We start from the raw sequence: 6,886 nt of genomic DNA, 5'->3' as shown, positions 1-6,886 counted from the left end.
TAGTTCGACCGAGTGATGCGCGCGCTTGCGCATTACATACTTACTTAGACAAAAGAAAAAGTAGTTCCCACCAATTGCGTTTCTTTTAGATAAGATCTCAACGATTACTTCACACTGTATTCCTGTTATTGCTATAAAACAGTCGCCAAACGATTTTGACTTAGGGGCCACACTGTGTTAAAATAATTTGGCTGGTCATTGACTTTGGGAGGTGGGGTCCACAGTCACAACCTATTGTGATGGAGGGAGTTGAGGTACAGACCGTGGACTCATTCAAGTACCTCGGGGTTTGGGTGGACAATAAGCTGGACTGGACTGTTAACACGGACCACCAGTACAAGAAAGGACAGAGCAGGCTGTACTTCCTCAGGAGACTGCACTCCTTCAACATTTGTAGAAAACTCCTGTGGATGTACTACCAGTCTGTGGTTGCCAGTCTTCTGTTCTACATGGTAGTGTGCTGGGGGGGCAGTACATCTAAGAAGGACAGCTCCAGACTTGAGAAACTGATCAGGCGGGCCGGTTCTACAATCGGAATGAAACTGGACTCACTGGTGAGGGTGGCAGAGAAGAGGACTGTGGACAAACTAGTGAGCATCCTGGATGATGCCAGTCACCCTCTGCATAGTGTTATCAGTAGCCAGAGGAGCCTGTTCAGTTCTAGACTGCTTCATCCCAAGTGCAGGACTAATAGACTCAAGAACTCCTTTGTCCCACACGCCATTAGACTGTACAACTCCTCTCTGGGACGGGGGGCGGGGGTTACTAGGATGACAGGGGATGCAAAACAATAACAGTGCAATACTTTTTCATAACATGGTCACTACTGCCTACTTTGTCTTGTTATATTCTTATTTTACTGTTATATTGTTATTCCCATTATTTTTATTCTTTTTGTAATATTTCTCAATTTTGTTTCCATTTAAATCCCCATTATTTACTTTTTACTTTTTTCTTTAAATTGATCTCAACTCTGTACACTGCTGCTGGAATTTTAATTTTCCTGAAGGAACTCTCCTGAAGGAATCAATAAAGTACTATCTATCTATCTATCTATACAGTGGGGCAAAAAAGTATTTAGTCAGCCAGCGATTGTGCAAGTTCTCCCACTTAAAATGATGACAGAGGACTGTAATTTTCATCATAGGTACACTTCAACTGTGAGAGACAGAATGTGAAAAAAAATCCAGGAATTCACATTGTAGGAATTTTAAAGAATTATTTTGTAAATTTTGGTGGAAAATAAGTATTTGGTCAAAAACAAAAATTCAACTCAATTCTTTGTAATATAACCTTTGTTGGCAATAACAGAGGTCAAACAATTACTATGGGTCTTTACCAGGTTTGCACAAACAGTAGCTGGTATTTTGGCCCATTCCTCTATGCAGATAATTCTCGAGAGCGGTGATGTTTTGGGGCTGTTGCCGAGCAACACGGACTTTCAACTCCCTCCACAGATTTTCTATGGGGTTGAAGTCTGGAGACTGGCTAGGTCACTCCAGGACTTTCAACTGCTTCTTACGGAGCCACCTCTTCGTTGCCCGGGCGGTGTGTTTGGGATCATTGTCATGCTGGGTAGACCCAGCCACGTTTCATCTTCAAAGCTCTCACTGAAGGAAGGAGGTTTTGCCTCAAAATTTCATAATACATGGCCCCATTCATTCTTTCCTCAACACGGCTCAGTCGTCCTGTCCCCTTAGCAGAAAAACAGCCCCAAAGCTTGATGTTTCCACCCCCATGCTTCACAGTAGGTGTGGTGTTCTTGGGATGCAACTCAGTATTCTTCTCCCTCCAAACATGACAAGTTTATACCAAAAAGTTCTATTTTGGTTTCATCTGACCACATGACATTCTCCCAATCCTCTGCTGTATCATCCATGTGCTCTCTGGCAAACTTCAGACATGGACATGCACTGGCTTAAGCAGGGAGACACGTCTGGCACTGCAGGATTTGATTCCCTGTCAGCGTAGTGTGTTACTGATGGTAACCTTTATTACTTTGGTCCCAGCTCTCTGCAGGTCACAGATGTGTAAGTTACCTATGCCTTGGGCACTAATACACCCCATACCATCACAGATGCTGGCTTTCGAACTTTGCACCTATGACAGTCCAGATGTTTTTTTTTCCACTTTCGTCTTCTTTGGACGTCCACAGTTCCCAAAAGCAAATTGAAATGTGGACTCGTCAGACCACAGAACACTTTTCGACTATGCATCAGTCCATTTTAGATGAGCTCGGGCCCAGCGAAGCCGGCGGCGTTTCTGGGTGTTGTTGACGAATGGCTTCCGCTTTGTATAATAGAGCTTTAACTTGCACTTACAGATGTAGCGAAGAACTTTAGTATACTGACAGTGGTTTTCTGAAGTGTTCCTGAGCCCATGTGGGGATATCCTTTACACAATGATGTCGGTTTTTGATGCAGTACCACCTGAGGGATCGAATGTCACAGGCATTTAAAAAGAAGTTCCCACCAATCCTGTTTCTTTTAGATAAGATCTCAACGATTACTTCACACTGTATTCCTGTTATTGATATACAACATTCCCCTAGCTTTTTTGACTTCGGGGCCACTCTGTGTTAAAATAATTTGGCCTATATACATATATATATATGTATATATATGTCTTGATTGGTTTATCCAGAGAATAGTGCTCGATACCGTGGTAGAGCGCAATATGTAGGTGTGGGAAAAATCACAAGACTACTTCATCTCTACAGAACTGTTTCATGAGGGGTTCCCTCAATCATCAGGAGATTTTAATGGAAGCATTCACATACAATGGTTTATATAGGGCACAGAGTGGGTGGGTACAGGCAGGTGTAGGGTGTGGTGATTGGCTCATGTGTTACCTAGGAGGTGTTTCCGTCTGTGGCGGCATGTTGAAATGATTTCACTGCGCTTGTTGAGGGATGACAGGTCTGGGTGATATATAATAAACAGTTTCTCTTTTAAGCATAGGTTGCATCTTTTATTACCACTGTTGTAAGGTGTGCTGGATGCAATAATTTGCCATGTTATTGAATATTCAACATTATTGTCTTTGAGACAATGACAATATCATCCCTCAACAAGCGCAGTGAAATCATTTCAACATGCCGCCACAGACGGAAACACCTCCTAACACATGAGCCAATCACCACACCCTACGCCTGCCTGTACCCACCCACTCTGTGCCCTATATAAACCATTGTATGTGAATGCTTCCATTAAAATCTCCTGATGATTGAGGGAACCCCTCATGAAACAGTTCTGTAGAGATGAAGTAGTCTTGTGATTTTTCCCACACCTACATATATGGATATATACATATATATATACATCACACATTTTCAATGGGAGACAGGTCTGGACTACAGGCAGGCCATAGCCTAGTACCCACACTCTTTTACTACGAAGCGTGCACGTGCAGAATGTGGCTTGGCATTGTCTGGCTGAAATAAGCAGGGGCGTCCATGAAAAAGACGTTGCTTGGATGGCAACACATGTATGTACCTTTCAGCATTAATGGTGCCTTTACAGATGTGTAAGTTACCCATGCCTTGGGCACTAACACACCCCCATACCATCACAGATGCTGGCTTTTCAACTTTGTGCAGATTGTGACAGTCGCTTACTGTCGTCGTGCGGGTTAAATGGACCACCCAGGAAGGACATGCTTTTGAGCAGGTTTGACTTCTTTATTTTGCAATAAAGGTTGGTTGCAGCTCGGATCGCTTTTCAGCTCCTTCCTCCACTGCTCGTTCCCAGTCTGCTTTTCAGCCGCCGTCGTCGTCGTGCTCGTCTTGCGCTCTGTGTTGCTCTCGCGTCTCATGCGCTGCGGACTCTTCTCCTTCCTCCTCAATCTCTCCTCTTTCTCCCCTTTTATACAGTGTCAGGAGAAATGTTAATCGTTTCCCGGTGTGTGAGCCACGCACCTGAATTTGATTGCTGTGGCGTCGCTCCCGGCACGTCCTCGGCTCTCCGCTCTGGCGCATTCTAAGCCTCCTTGCCGCCATTTTGGGCAGGGCTGCATCGTGCCCTACCCCGCCGTCGGCTGCGCCTCTCCACGCAGATGTAGCGAAGAAATGTAGTTACTGACAGTGATTTTCTGAAGTGTTCCTGAGCCCATGTGGTGATATCATTTACACACTGTTGTCAGTTTTTGATGGCAGTACCACTTGAGGGATCAAAGGTCGGAGGCATTCAATGTTGGTTTCCAGCCTTGCCGCTTACGTGCAGTGATTTCTCCAGATTCTCTGAACCTTTTGATATTACGGACCGTAGATGGGGAAATCCCTGAAATTCCTTCCAATAGCTTGTTGAGAATTGTTAAACTGTTCGACAATTTGTTCACGCATTTGTTGACAAAGTGGTGAACCTTGTCCCATCCTTGTTTGTGATTGACAGAGCATTTAATGGAAGCTGCTTTTATACCCAATCATGGCACCCACCTGTTCCCACTTAACCTGTGGGATGTTCCAAATGAGTGTTTGATGAGCATTCCTCAACTTTCTCAGTCTTTTTTGCCACTTATGCCAGCTTACTCATTGTCATCCCACTGGGTGGAGTTTTTCCTTGCCCTGATGTGGGATCTGAACCGAGGATGTCGTTGGTGCTTGTGCAGCCCTTTGAGACACTTGTGATTTAGGGCTATATAAATAAACATTGATTTTTTTGACACGTTGCAGGCATCAAATTCCAAATGAGCTGATATTAACAAAAAATTTAGTTTTCCAGTTCGAACGTTAAGCATCTTGTTTTTGCAGTGTATTCAATTGAATATAGGCTGAAAAGGATTTGCAAATCATTGTATTGTTTTTATTTACGACTTACACATGTCAACTTCACTGGTTTTGTATGTATCTATATATAATATATACACACAAATGTATATGTGTATATATATACATATATGTGTATACATACCCACATATACTTGTGTATAGTCAAAAGCATAAACGCAACATTCTTGTTTATGCCCCCATTTTTCATGAGGAACTCAAATATGTAAAATTTGTAATATATTAACAAAATAATCCTCTCATTGTTCACAAATCTGTCTAAAACTGTGTTAGTGTGCACATCTTCTTTGCCAAGATAATTCATTCCTTCCCACATATCAAGATGCTGATTAGACCGCATGATTATTGCACAGGTGTGCCTTAGGTCGCCCACAATCAAATGTGCAGTTTGGCTTTATTGAGGTTCAGAAAAGCAGTCAGTATCTTGTGTGACCACCATTTGCCTCACGCAGTGCAACACATCTTCGCATAGTTGAGGTTTTTGATTGTGACCCGTGGAATGTTGGTCAACTCCTCTTCAATGGCTGTGCAAAGTTGCTGGTAACCGGCAAGAACTGGAGCAGGCTGTTGCATACGGTCCACAGCATTTCAAACCTGCTCAATGTGTGACATGTCTGGTGAGAATGCTGGCCATGCAAAAATTGGGTATTTTTTCCAGTTTATCCAGACTTGTGTACAAATCCTTGCAACATGGGGCCGTGCGTTGTCATGCTGCAACATGAATTGCACGATGAGCCTTCAGATTTCGTTACGGTATCTCTGCATTCAAAACGCCGTCAAGAAAATGCACTTGCGAACATTGTCCATAACATACGCCTGCCCATACCAAAACCCCACACCCACCAAGGGGCCACTCGATTCACACTCTCCCACACACACAGTCTGCCATCTGCCCTGAACACTGAAAACCAGGATTAGTCCGTCAAGAGAACACCTCTCCTAAGTGCCAGACGCTATCGAATGAGAGCATTTGCCCACTCAAGTCGTTCCAACGAAGGACTGCATTTAGCTCGAGACCCCAATGTAGACAAGCATGCAGATGAACTTCCCTGAGTTTCTCAAAGTTTGTGCAGAATTTCTTTGGTTTGATGGCTGGTCTCAAACAATAATGGAGGTGCACCTGCTGGATGAGGAGGTCCTGAGTTAGTGTGGTTACATGTAGTCTGCTGTGGTGAGGCTGGTTGGATGTACTGCCAAATTATCTGAAACGCCTTATGGTAGGGAAATGAACACTCAATTAATAAACAACGGTTCTGATGGACATTCCTGCAATCAGCATGCCAACTGCACATTTCCTCAAAACTTCCGACAGCTGTGGCATTGTGCTGTGTGATTAAACTGCACATTTCAGAGTGGCCTTTTATCATAGACAGCCTAAGGAACAACTGTGCATTAATCATGCTCTTGAATCAACAGCAGTTTGATATGCCCATCCCTATGAAGTGGGATGGATGGATTATCTTCGCAAAGAAGAAATGCTCACTATCACAGAATTGCGAACAATATTTGAGAGGAATAGCTATAGGGAGAAGTTTTAGCTCTTTGGGTTCATCTCATGAAAAATAGGAACAAAAACAAGTGTTTATATTTTTGTATACTCACACACACAATTACGCACAGTTACAGTAACAATCAACATTATGTTATCAATGCAGTAAACTAACCTACACATGGAAGTGGAGCTCCACCCCTCTGAATGCAAGTGCGCCAGCAGGCATTTGCTCTAATGAGTATGGCTCACGGACATCATGGATGAAATAGTCTTGTCAAGAGGACTAGTAGCCCTGGCTTTGTACTTTCCATAACGTATCCTTTTCTTTGTCCATTTCCGCTTGCTAATTTACCCCTGCTTGTGGCTCAACAGTAACTGAACGCATACATTTTCCAACACTACGGAATGGGCAGAGGGGTCAAACAGGACGCACGAGTGTTAATCATGCGCCAAAAAAAATTGTGAAGTGTGAATTATATTTACATACCGCTTTTCTCTAGTGACTCAAAGCGCTTTACATAGGGAAACCCATTATCTAAGTTACATTTATGCCAGTGTGGGTGGCACTGGGAGCAGGTGGGTGAAGTGTCTTGCCCAAGGACACAACAGCT

The sequence above is a fragment of the Nerophis ophidion genome, linkage group LG20 (genome assembly GCF_033978795.1).
Source record: "Nerophis ophidion isolate RoL-2023_Sa linkage group LG20, RoL_Noph_v1.0, whole genome shotgun sequence".
In the NCBI taxonomy this organism is placed as follows: Eukaryota; Metazoa; Chordata; class Actinopteri; order Syngnathiformes; family Syngnathidae; genus Nerophis; species Nerophis ophidion.
This window is presented reverse-complemented; position numbering follows the sequence as displayed.